We start from the raw sequence: 12,139 nt of genomic DNA, 5'->3' as shown, positions 1-12,139 counted from the left end.
TAAATAAAGTCTATCAGACTAATAGAAAATAATGATAGTAGCTCAAAAATGCTATGGTGAGCAAAAGGAGAAAGTAGTTTCAATCTAATGCTGCTTTCTATGTGCACAATTAATAATATACTCTGATTTTTTTTCTGGGAATGCAATACAAAGCAATCACTGTCATTAGTGAACTAGTCCTACAGCTCTCACTCTTAACTATAAATTCCGGAAAAATACTTTTTTTTTTTTTTTTTTTTTTTTAAGATAGGAATCTTTCCCCATAGCCACTCAAGAATTTCCTATAGCTGCACATGCACATCAGAGCAAGTATTAAGAGTTAGTATTAGTCTCTGTAAAATTCACAGTGCAGAACACAAAATACTGAATATGAGTAAAATGATTTTCAACTTCTCCGATTGTGGGGTTTTATTTTCAGTTTTTCATATTGCACATATTGAAAAAGAAACATCAGGGCCTATATACCAGAAAGCCTTCTCTATCCATTCTTAGACTGAGAATATAAATAAAATAAATAGAAGAAAAATAGGAAAATAAATTGAAAAGGTAGTGAAATAACAGCCTTTACAGACTCTTAAACAGGATCTGTTGTGATAGGACAAGGAGAAATGGTTTCAAACTAAAAGAGTGGAGATTTAGGATGGATATAAGGAAAACATTTTTTTGCTAGGAGGATAGTGAGGCACTGAAACAGGTTGCCAAGGGAGATAGTAGGCCCCCCATCCCTGGAGACATTCAAGGTCAGGCTGGATGGGGCTCTGAGCAAACTTATCTAGCTGTCAATGTCATTGTCATTGCAGGGGATTTGGACCAGATGACCTTTAACGTCTCTTCCAACTCAAACCATTCTATGATTCCATTTTTCCACGATTCTATGGAAGCAGTGTTAAGGCACATGCAAGTCATGGAGGTGATCCTAGAAAACTAATAAGCTTCACCAAGGGCAGTTCGTGCCTGATCATTCTGGTGGCCTTCTGTGGTGGGGTGACTGCATTAGTTGATAAGAGAAGACTGACTAACACCATCTACATGGAATGCTGTAGGGCAGGCATGTCCAGCCTGTGGCCTGCATGTAGACCAGGACAGCTACTATTAGCCCTGCCTCCTGCTGCCATGCCATCATGGCACTAACTCTTCCCCAGTGAGTTGCCTGGACCAACACCAGGTGCACACTTATTACTCAGCAACAACCAAAAGATTGACCCAGGAGAATTCCTCTTCTCTCTGTGTGACCCTAACAAGCCTAAAGGCTGAGCACCCATGCAAGGCCTTTGACACTGGTCCCTCACCATCTTTATCTCTATATTGGAAAATATGGAGTTGAAGGGTGGATAAGGAATTGATTGGATGGCCACAAACGTATACAGGGCATGTGTGTTCTTCTGTCATACGAGGCTTCAGACATGAGCTGCACTGGGTTGCATAGTAAGGATGATTTTACTTTTGTTAGTATGATTCAGTTAACAGTAATTTTGTTTCATCTTCTGTAGTGAATCAAAGACAGATTAAATGAATGAAGCTTGAATCAGAAGTGGACCCGTGTCTGGAAATTAGAGACATTAAATACAAGAAAAGATTTAAAAATTCATAACAAAAGAACTAGTTGGAGATTTTTCTCTATGACACAAGGACATCTCCTGCATTCCTTAGTTACCCCAGTTACTCTGAACAAACCAGGGTAACTGAGAAACTGAGACATCACCTGTATTTCCTAGTTACCCAGCGGGGGGGGGGGGGGGGGGGGGGAAGATCTAGACTGAAAAGATAGCTGACAATGAAATTCACTAGATTACAAAAACCAGCATAAGTATGTATTAGGCTACAAATTTAAAAGGTTAAGAGGTTAAATTCAATTTTTTTTTTATGTGAAACTAAATAAGATGCTGCCTGTACCACACTTTGTGAAAAGCTAACATCCTAGCTCTGTGAAGGCTAGGAAAATTCATGTACTTCTCATTTTTTTCCTACCCAATTTTCAGCTGTGTTACCTCAGTTTTACATCATTGTCCCTATGTACCTGTAATAAATTCTTCAAGGTAACTGGTTTTCAGGTGAGTATTCCAGAACTCTGTTCATCTCAACTTAAAATAGATAGCTAAAATAGGCCAATTTAAATGGAAGGCTAAACTGCCAGTTCAGATGGGGATTTTTGTACTGGAGGACAGTAGAGTTCAGTGAGGTGAATCCCACCTCTGGTGTACTATTTTGGGCTGTTCTATAGCTTATAGAAATATAAAATTACCAGTCTGCACGTGTATGTGCACAGGAGAACCCATCAGTTCTCTTGCCATTACTCTGTTGTTTTTTTTAGCTAGAGGATAGAGAAATTAGAGAAATAGAGATTTTTCTCTAATAGAGAAAAATATAAGATATTTTGAGAAAGATATGAGGCAAAATGGGCATATATATCTAATTGGTGTAACTAAATCCCAAAATCTTAATAGCTTGAAATAAAATTTTAAAGAGTAAGACATTCAGGTGCTATTTATAAACCAAATACTTCTGAGATTTTTCACTACCTCCATATCTTATACTGATTCTGATAGAAGGCTCAAATGATTATCAGGAAAGCTTTTAGACTGTTTATCTGGTTTCTATGTTTGCCTATTTTTGTATGTATGTTTTGTTTTTGTATTGCTTTCAAAAGAGATAAAGGATTAAAAACTACTGAACATAGCTCAAGAAAAATGTGTCTGAACAATAATAATAAAGCCAGTCTATTTATATTTGTTTTATACTAACTTATATAACGTAAGCCAAATTAAAAAAAAATGGTTTTTTTTTATGTTCAGTTTAGCAAGTAATTGTCTGGACAGGTTTGAATTCCAATCTATCACAGACAGAAATCAAGCCACAGCTTTTCTTTAATAGCAGAGCTAGCTCAGCAGTCAACCTCTACTTCTGAATATGCTGTAAAGAAAACAGCTCTAATCAGTGAGGTGGCTGCATTTTTAGACTAAGATGCCATGTGAGTAAGCTTGATAATATTGTATGAATGCTTCTGGAAGTCAAAGAATGTAAATGTCTAGCTACAGACATTTTTTAAAGAACATGCCTATCAGGAAAATATTTTCTACTGTACCAGGGCAGATTACCTGCAGAGATCTTGGTTTTTCTTACTTTGGTGTTCTAATTCATCGTAAATAACTTAATATTTTATAAAAAAAGTAATTAATAACTACGGAACTGCTCCATCATGTGCACTTCATTTATTTATTTATTTTCCACAGAGGATCACAGGAAAGTAAAGAAAACATTTCTTGGCTTCCTGTGCTCTTAAAGATGGATGCAAATATACAATGAAAAAAACTAATTTGGAGTGGATAAAGAAATATGAGATAAATCATCATGCACAATTATCTACCTGTAACAATATAGCAACAACTCAGTTATGGATTGGACAGGAAAGCTGCTTATTATAAATTCGTCACTTATGTTGTTTTTATACAATTCATAAGATTCTCTGAAATTGCATGTTATTTTGAGTATTTCAACATTGTTAATTAGTCATTTAATAGAATGCGTAAAGTTTTGATATTATTTTAAAGAAAGTAAAAGTATTCCCCATGGATTTCAGCAAGTAAAATTACACTTTGATAAAAAAATACTCATTAAGAAGTAAAAAAAAAAAAAAAAAAAAAGAAAGAAAGAAAAAAGCTTTATTATTATTATTATAAGTTTCATTTTATATAATTCAGCATTTTAGCACAAACACATACCAGAGTTTGAGGACCTATGTTAAATACCATCTAAAGATTCATGTCAATTTTTGCATATTTTACTAGTCCTCCGGATGAGTCATTGATCTGTGTTATTAAGACAGTTTAATATAAAGTAAGTTTTACATAAGAAGTCTTTTAATTCACATTTTAGGATTAAAATGACAAACCTAAATAGTAGTTCTTTCATCTTGGAAGGATTTTTGTGGTGAAGCATCCAATGCAATCACTGAAATGCCTAGAGGTCAACTAAGCCAAATTCCAAAGGCATAGGACTAACATAAATGATTCTTGCTTCAGACAACTCAGAAAGCATGTCTATTTGGATGTCTGTAGTCTTGTCAGACTTACGTTACAATCTGAAAAAACAACTGATTATTTGCCAGGCCTTTTACTCAGAAGAAAAAAAAAAAGCCAGGAAAAAAGTAAATGACAAAAACCCCACGTTATTATACCTTGAAAGCTACTAATGATTATATTTCTTTCAGACATTTATACAAGTGGCTCTTCCATTGATTTAACTTTATCTTGATTTATTTGTAGTTATGAATAAATCTTGGATCAGTGGAATTTGTTGGATAATTAAAAGTCATAGTAATGAAAAAAATAATTTGCTGAATGCAAAAAAAAAAAATTGTTTAACTAGCTACGCAGCTGATTTAACAATGAATTAAATAAAAATTGACTGAGAAAATTCATTACTCAGGCTAAAACTTTCAGTTCTCTCCAGAAGGGGAGGAATGAATGGGATCATTTGCACTTTTGAGACTCTTATACAGAATCATAAACTATGCTGAGTTGAAATGGACTCATAAGGCTCATTGTATCATACTCCTGCCTCCACCGCATGGGGCCGACCAAACTTCAAACCATATATCTGTGTTCTTTAAATACTTCTTGAACTCTGGCAGGCTTAGTACCATGACCACTGCCCTGGGGAGCTTGTTCCGGTGCCTGATCACATTCTCAGTGAACAACCCTTTCCTAATATCCAAATTTATCCTCCCCTACGCCACTCCAAGATAACAACGCTTTTAATCTGTATGTGAATCTTTATACACACATATATGTTTTAATGGATCATTATTTTGCAACAATGACTATTCACTGCCATAGAACAAAGATGCATGTCTGACTAGGTTACAGTAATACAGCACTGATTATATTATCAGGGGAAAACAGCAGGCATGTTACTGAAGAAAACTGGAACACTGATGACTGGTTCCTATAAGACTGCAAGCTCTGTGAGATAGCAAAAACCCTGGAAATGCACACAGAGTATGGTAACAGTCTCCAAGTCTATAAGCACTAATCGCAAGTATTACATTAGTTTATGTATAACACTGAAAATTAAAAAAGCTAGGAATCCTTTGTAGATTTTCTTCATAATATCTTATCTGTAAAACTGCTTTTAACCAGTTTACACAGTAGCATTTGCTAGTGACAAGTAACTGATCATTTGTGATTTCTTTATAAAAACAAAAATAAATATGATCCTGAGCAGAATCACCATAAGGAGGAAGAACTTATCAACTTTGTAATCAGACTTTTCATAAACAATAAGAAGAAACTCCCACAAATGGCAGTGTATCCCTCCCTAAAGAATATCACAGACACTCACTGTATTTCTCCTTAGGAGGAGAAACAGTCTGCATTACAATCTGGACTAATATGGTAAGGTTGCATATTACCAAGAATGGAGACAGTAGGAAGTATATGGAGAGTTTACATTTACAATTTACATTTACAATTGTGTTATGGAGTCTTCTGTAGTCTCAAGCCACAATTCCCTTCCTTTTCTATAATGATTAAATCTGAGATAACTTTATTTATTTATACCATTAAGATATCAGTTAGGCTTGTAAAACATTTTTTCTTTCACGTATAACAAATGTTTCTGTAGCATCTCTGTGCTGCATTGGATGATGGCTGTTAAAACTGACTGCAATTGGGAACAAGAGAAAAAATATTTGCTGAGAAATAAGCAGTAAATTTCTTTAATGGAAGTATTATAAATGACTTTATGTAACAGAAGGGAGACAATGAAGGGAGGCCAGCACGAAAAGTCATGACATTGGATAACTGTTTTGTTTGTTTTATCCAGGCCCTGAAAATACATATTTATGTGTCAATTTTCAAATTGTCACTTTAAATTCTCTGAACTAACAATTAGCTCACAAAAGTATTTATTTATTTACCTATTTATTTATTAATGAGTGCATCCTGTTTGAAGAATTTTCTGTTTTGTAATTCTGTGTATTGATTCTTGCACTTCTGAAAATGGACACAATGGGTCTGGCTAATGGTAAAAAGGAAGACTTCTATAGTCAAATAAAAGAGAAGTGTCAGGTTTTATGAATGGAATGATGAGACAGAAAGACCTCTGAGTAAAACTTTATCTTCGAGGAGGACTTCAAGTTTCTGAGGTAAAGGGAGGGGCTGAGGAGCCAAATAAAAGCAAAAATGTTTAGCAGGAAATTGAGGCCATAGGAAAAAAAAAATCAGTTGCCAAAAATAACAAATGGTTGAAATATGAATGAATTTGTATCTAAATGAGAAAGTTAACAAAGTTTTATGATTCAAGTGCAATTCATTGATGTTAGGACTCAGAGTGTTACTATCTCTCCCATTGCCTAGTTGCTTCACAGTTACCTTTATTTGGTAATTTCTGGTTCTCTGCCGAGGCTGCTAGGATTACAGATGCTTGAGATTATTAAATGTTCTTCACCTAAGGATAAAGAGGTGAAAATATTTATTTTGTGAATTATGTTATTTATCAATGTTTCTAAGAATTTGATAATTATTTTTTGTTGCAATTATGTATATCTCAAAATAAGTTCAGTATTATAAAGTAATTACTGTTTTTGAAAGATCAGAAAACAGGTTTAGAGCTGGGTTTGGGGAATTTTTTTCTATTGATTTTCTTTTTGAACTTTGATCAGTAATACAGTACTTTGAGTAAACCTGCAGAAAAAAATAATGTACTTTTGCTTTAGAGCATGGAGATTTGTGGGGAAGAAAGGTGGAAGAGTATAGTTTTACATTAATTAAATTTTGAAGGTATTGATTGGAGGAATAATTACTTATATTAAAATACTGGCTAAAGTTGTTTAAAATATAGACATTTTCATTTTAAATGCCATGATCATTATTCTCTATGTCATGGTCAAAAATGCAGTAGACATAGAAACATATGTTAGTAAACCTGAATTTTTGCCTTTTAAAGTGATAGTTAACATTTCAGTAAACCAAAATTTCAGCGTAAGGGTGAGAACTGTGATCCAAAGGAAGAAAAACGTCATATTCTGTACTCTTCCATTTCTTACATATCTGCTCTGTAATGTAGCTGCATGCTAAACTATCCTCAGAGATCACTTCTCTGTTCATTATAAGACATGAATTATTCTGCTTGCTGTTACTAAAATTCCACAATTTCTGTGAATAATATTTACTTTATCAAAGTGCATTTATTTTCAACACTCACTAATGCCCTTTTCCTTCAGAGCAAGGAGCATATGTATTTATTTGCTTTTTTATTTCATGACAAAAAATAATGTACATGTTGTTTCTTTGTAAGCACCAGCAGTCTCAAAAGGATAATTTCTCTTCAATTACTAAATGATTGTTAAGTAAAGGAAAGAATATACATCACTCCTCATTGGTATACAATCCATTAATGCAACTCTAGTTTTTGAAGGTTTTGTTTTTCATTTTTCTACTTTCACCATAACCAGATTATTGCTCAGAATTTTTCATATGATTCATATTATTGTTCCATTACATTTTGTCTTTTAGTTTGTGTTATCATTGTCTTAAGAAATACCTTAGGCATATTGCATGCCATAAAATACATTCATACTGCAGTATTTTATGTGAATTATTTCAGGATTAATTTTTCATCCTTTTTTTTATTAATGCCACATCCTCTTTCTTCAGAATGACAATAAAGAGATTTCTGCTTTTTGATTATAGGTGTTCCACAACAGAATCAATTGAACTTTTTGATGGTGCATAATAGTATTTATCTGTCAACATGAAATCATTCATGTTTGTCTAGCATTTGAATTTTCTCCCTTCTTGTGTCTAAGTATGCTTCTCTTTCTCGTAAAGAGAATTTCACTGTTTCCCTCTGGGAGAGATTTTTGAAAAACCATACAAAATGTGTAGGTCTGCCTGATAACATAAAATTAATCCAACTATTGTGTACAAAAAGCTGAAGATAAGATATACAAGTTCACATGCATTCTGTCCACAAAAGATTCAGTAGTTCAACTGTAACTGGTTACTGGGAGTCCCGTACTGTCCTTACTGAAGCTCTACATTTACCCTTTTGATTTGAATTAACCTTCCTTATAACCAGATCTGAACAGAAGCATAGAATCACAGAATCATAGGATCACTCAGGATGGAAAAGACCTTAAACCATACTACCATGACCTAACCATACTACCCGAACTCTAACAACCCTCCACTAAATCATGACCCTGAGCACCACATCCAAACAGTTTTTAAACACATCCAGGGATGGTGACTCAACCAGCTCCCTGGGGAGCACATTCCAGTACCTAACAACCCTTTCTGTAAAGAAGTGTTTCCTAATGCCCAACCTAAACTTACCCTCCCAACTTGGTGTCATCTGCAATCTTACTGAGAATGCACTCAGTCTCCACATCAAGATCATTAATAAAGACGTTAAATAGAAGTGGCCCCAGTAACAAGCCCTTGGGGACAGGACTCCTGGCCAACCACCAACTGGATTTAACTCCACTGACCACAACTCTTTGGGCCTGGCCATCTAGCCAGTGTTTCACCCAGTGGAGCATATGCCCATCCAAACCATGGGCAGCCAACTTCTCCACGAGGACGCTGTGGGGGACAGTGTCAAAGGCTTTACTGAAGTCCAGGTAGACCACATTGACAGCATGTGTATATTTTTAATTTTATGTCTACAAATACATTATATCTTACAAATATATTTCTGGTTAGCTGATAACCATACTCTGTTTTTGAGGAACACAGTAAGTGGCAGGACAGTTGTGTCATATTCAGAGGAATTTAAGTCTTGTCTAAGTTTTTTTTTACATATTCATGAATGAAGCATACTACAACTTCCCCAAAAGTACTGCCTTCTATGTTGTCCCACTATGTCAGAGGAGGATGGTGGTGGTAGGGCAGTAGGAGGTTGAACTTTCCTGACAATCTTCCATTAAATGTTGTTACTACATGACAGATGACAGCAGAGGGGCAGTCTGACAAAATGACATATGACGTGGAAGTGCATATGAAGTAAAGGTGTGTCACTGAATTCCCTCATGCAGAAAAAAAATATCATCCACTGACATTCATCAGTCCTTGCCAAACATGTATGGAGATTAAACAAGGGATGTGAGCACAGTGAGGTGGTGGGTGGTGCGTTTCAGCAGTGGTGACAGCAATGTTAAAGACAAGCCATGTTCGGTACAGATATGCAGATTTTTATGAGCACATCATGCAGACTCTTGTTCATAGCTGGAAAAATGCATAGCTAATTATGGTGACTGACAAAAAATAGTACTACGAAGTTCAGATTTTTTTTTTCTACCAAAATGAAATATTGTGGTGTTTGTGTCTGTTGTTGTTTCTGTAGAAATAAATAGGAGGCATTGCTTTTGGGAAAACATCCTACACAGATGTTTTGTTTCTTTCAAACTATTTTTAACTGTTACTTTGAAAGCTACTTCTGAATAATCTTTAACAAATCTTTTTAACTGTTTCAAGGGAACAACTAAAGAAATAAAAGATGTGTTCTTAATAATTCTTTAAAACAGACAAACCATTGTATTGATTGTATTCACCGTTATTTTTTCTTATCTGTTCATTCCTTTGACTACATTGTGCCAACTCTTCACAGGGGCTTTTTCTAATCTCAGTCTGGAAATTTGATCATTCCTTTTGTATGGAAGATTTTTCTTTTTTTATTTCCCCTTTTTCCCCTTGTTTAAAATGATATAATGGTGATCAAAGTAAACTAAAAATATCTGTGCTTCCATGGATTTGAATTTTGCCACTGTTTGATGGATCTGCTTTCTTATTAACGTTTTACTGACTATGTTCTTATTTATGGAAACAGAATTTCTGCTGATTTGTGCCTTAGTTTGTTTTCAGACATTGATCTACTTTAAAAGCCTCAAGTTGCTTAGGGCACTATCAAAGACGACAGTGTATATGCTCAGAAGCTTCCTTTGAAGAACTGAAGAGAATCAAAATATGATGTTACTAACAATGTATCAGGGAAATACTGCAACATGGGCTACTGGAGTCACATCCAAGCAGGTTTTGATTATCTCTGGAGAAGACTCCACAAACTCTCTGGACAACCTCTTCCAGTGCTTAGACACACTCACAGCAAAGTTTTTTTCTCATGTGCAGATGGAACTTCTTGTGTTTCTGTTTGAGCTCACTACTTCTGATTCAAGAGGAAATGCTACTGAATGAGACAAGGGAACTGATGACAAGAAACTGAGAATGCTGAGGTATTCAATGCCTTCTTTGTATTTTTCTTTACTGGAAAGATTCACCTTTGCTGTAGGAATGTCTGGAGAAATGAAAACAACCTCACTGATGAATTAACATAGCATATGTATGGTAAACAGGTATACAGGTATTAGACCAGATGAAATAAAGATCTTACCTGTATCCTGGGCTCACAGAAGGGGTCCAAGAGGAATGATCTCCAGATAGAGATCCTTCCTCCTTGGTGTCAACAGTTTACGGGCTGGTCTGGCCTGGTTCTGCAACTAGTGGAGCAGAGGGATTTCGCAAAATCCACACCTCCAGGAAGGGAAACAGGGGACCCCAAAAAAATTAAAAACAGCAGCAACGATCTGAGGAGAAACAAACTAATTTACTAAATATAGTATAGGAAAGTAAGATAACACACTATAATACAATATCAATCAACAATAATTGAGAGAAAGATTGTCCAAGAGCCAAAGGCCTCACACTAATACTGAAGCCTTACATGAAGTCAGGAGCAGCAGCAGCAAACCAATCCAACAGGGAACATGGTGAGACAAGAAGAGGGAGCCCGAGTCAGATGACCTGCACCCTTATATCTGTTCTCTTGAGGAGGAATGATAACAGTACTCGAAAAGGCTCTTGGGGAATGTAGTTCTTCTCTTCCAGACAGGTGCCCGGAACTAAAGCATTTGTTCTTTAATTCCCAGTATACTGCATGATGTTGTGATGTGGAATACTGATAACCAAAAAATCATAAAACTATGACATGTGGGAGTCAGCCCTTAAATGGGGTCTGGGAGGTCACTCAGGTGAAATTGTGTTCACCTGTGCCCCTGCAGCTGACTCAGCGCTCGCCTCAGGTGGTCAATCAGATGTTCAGGCTGTGATTCAACAGTTCCCATACAGCATATATTTCAACATAATGAATGTGCCCTGGTCTATGAGACCTGCTGGATTGAACCTAAGGAGGCTGAAGCTGCTGACCAATGGCACTGTAAGGCCATGGTCTGGAAGAATATGTGGAAAGAAAGTAAGTCTGCTTCGATGAGGTTAGCAATAAGCAAAAGCATGTGGAGACACAAAGCTGAAAGATGAGGGAAAATTGAGAAAATGCAAAAACAAAACAAAAGCTTCCAGATACTAATTGATGGGTTATTAAGAAACTTGCAGGAAAAGCTTTAGAGAAGGCTAAGGTTAATTTGAAACTAGCAAGCTTAACAAATGTTAAAGACAATGAAATAATATCCCTGATGCAGCAAAAATACAAGTCAAAGGAAATCTTGATGGAGATTTCACTGGAATCTAAAATAGTTTCACAATTTTGTTTTTCTGAAGGATTATTTTATTACAGATGGTTGACATGTCTTAGATACTCTTTAATGTAACTTCGAATACAATGAACTGTTTTTCATCACAATGCTATAAGCCTACATATATATATTTCTGATTTATTGTGTTACTATTAAATAATTGCAGGCTTATAGTCAAGATGTTCAGTTTTCAGATGAGTCTGAATTAAAGAAACAATTTATTTTTACAACAAATTTTGAAGTGTGCATAAATATAGCTGTTAAATATATATATGTTATGATATTTTGATCTAAAGATGAGATATCCAATGTAAGATCAGTGACTTTTCATTTTGGCCAAATGACATATCCACTTCTTAATTATTTATGCATCTGACCATGTTACAGAAAATGTTGTGTTTCTCTTTAGCTTGATATTTAAATAAATAGGAGGCTTTGTCACATAAGATTTGAAAATTTTACGTAATGTAATTATTTATATAGATTTATTTTAGGAAAATTAAATAAGAGAAAATCCTTATAGGAATATTGTTAAAAGGGGTGGTTCGGGAAAGAAAGACTAGTCTTTACCTAAGAACAGTGAATAGAGGTAGTCCAAAAAGTTATCCTGAT

General features: G+C 35.1%; 1 long non-coding RNA gene across 1 annotated transcript in view; it reads left to right on the top strand.

Moving 5' to 3' along the window:
• The window catches only part of LOC121106845, a 61,668-nt gene that overhangs the window by 22,581 nt on the left and 26,948 nt on the right, over window positions 1-12,139 (top strand). The window contains exon 2 of the long non-coding RNA XR_005840013.1: window positions 10,128-10,231. This is a non-coding gene — a long non-coding RNA (uncharacterized LOC121106845). The remainder of the gene's footprint in view (window positions 1-10,127; window positions 10,232-12,139) is intronic.

The sequence above is a fragment of the Gallus gallus genome, chromosome 1 (genome assembly GCF_016699485.2).
Source record: "Gallus gallus isolate bGalGal1 chromosome 1, bGalGal1.mat.broiler.GRCg7b, whole genome shotgun sequence".
NCBI classification, from domain to species: domain Eukaryota; kingdom Metazoa; phylum Chordata; class Aves; order Galliformes; family Phasianidae; genus Gallus; species Gallus gallus.
Note: the sequence above shows the minus strand (reverse complement) of the source record. Positions and strands in the feature narration are given on the sequence as shown.